General features: G+C 45.0%; 1 non-coding gene across 1 annotated transcript; it reads right to left on the bottom strand.

Annotated features, from left to right (window-relative positions):
- Nucleotides 1–762: 762 nt before the first annotated feature.
- On the bottom strand, nt 763–835 carry TRNAY-AUA (transfer RNA tyrosine (anticodon AUA)). Its single transcript has one exon. It is a non-coding gene; the product is annotated as a tRNA-Tyr (tRNA).
- Between the last annotated feature and the right edge of the window lie 247 nt (nt 836–1,082).

The following is a 1,082-nucleotide window of genomic DNA, read 5'->3' as shown; positions in this document are numbered from 1 at the left end:
CCCACCCACTTTGTAACCGAGGCTGGGAGCACACAGGTGTCGACAGAGCCTCCGTTAACCCAACACAGACATGTATGGGGATGGTCGCATAGGGTCAAGAGAGGTGACTGGGTAAAAGCATGGATCTGGGGGCCAGCAGATTTAGTTCCAATCTCAGCTCTATCACTGAAAGCTGAACTCTGCAGTGCCTCAGTTTACCTAATTGTAACATGAGCCCATTATGCCAACATCCTAAGGTTGGAGGAGTAAATGTGATCATGTACACAAAACCGCCTCACACAACGCCTGCCACAAGGGACATTTATGTTCCTTCATCTGTGTGCTTATTGCTGAGTCATGTCACTCTTTGCAACCCCACAGACAATAGCTTGCTAGGCTCCTTTGGGGGAGGTGGGATTCCCTGTCCATGGAATTCTCCAGGCAAGAATATTGAAGTGGGTTGCCATATCCTCCAGGGGATATGTATCAAAGTATGACCCAAGTATCAAACCCAAGTCTCTTACATCTCCTGCATTATCAGGTGGGTTTCTTACCACTAACACCTCATGGGAAGCCGTTCATCTGAGTAGGGCATTTTAATAAGATGATAGCAAGTCTCCCTACTTTGGCCATTAAATTATGAAGTGAAGTGAAGTGAAGTGAAGTCACTCAGTCGTGTCCGACTCTTCACGACCCCATGGACTGTAGCCTATCAGGCTCCTCACTCCATGGGATTTTCCAGACGAGTATTGGAGTGGGTTGCCATTTCCTTCTCCAGGGATCTTCCCCACCCGGGGATCGAACCCAGGTCTCCCGCATTATAAGCAGACACTTTTACCACCTGAGCCACCAGGGAAGCCATGACTAGTTGTTTAATTTCCTCCCATAGGGTTTAGGCAAACACTAGAGTCCTCTTCAGAATCAGTATCAAATTATTTTAATATTTTCATGTCTCTTAAACCTTTCATCATGGTTTTGATTTAGAGGAACATTAAAAAATCATTCAACACAAAATCTGATAGATGAACGATAATTTTGGTTTGTTAAAAAATACAAACGGAAGGAAAAATAGAAAGGAAGGAAGGGGATGAAGGAGTGGGAAA

Source organism: Ovis canadensis, chromosome 10, assembly GCF_042477335.2.
Source record: "Ovis canadensis isolate MfBH-ARS-UI-01 breed Bighorn chromosome 10, ARS-UI_OviCan_v2, whole genome shotgun sequence".
NCBI classification, from domain to species: Eukaryota; Metazoa; Chordata; class Mammalia; order Artiodactyla; family Bovidae; genus Ovis; species Ovis canadensis.
Note: the sequence above shows the minus strand (reverse complement) of the source record. Positions and strands in the feature narration are given on the sequence as shown.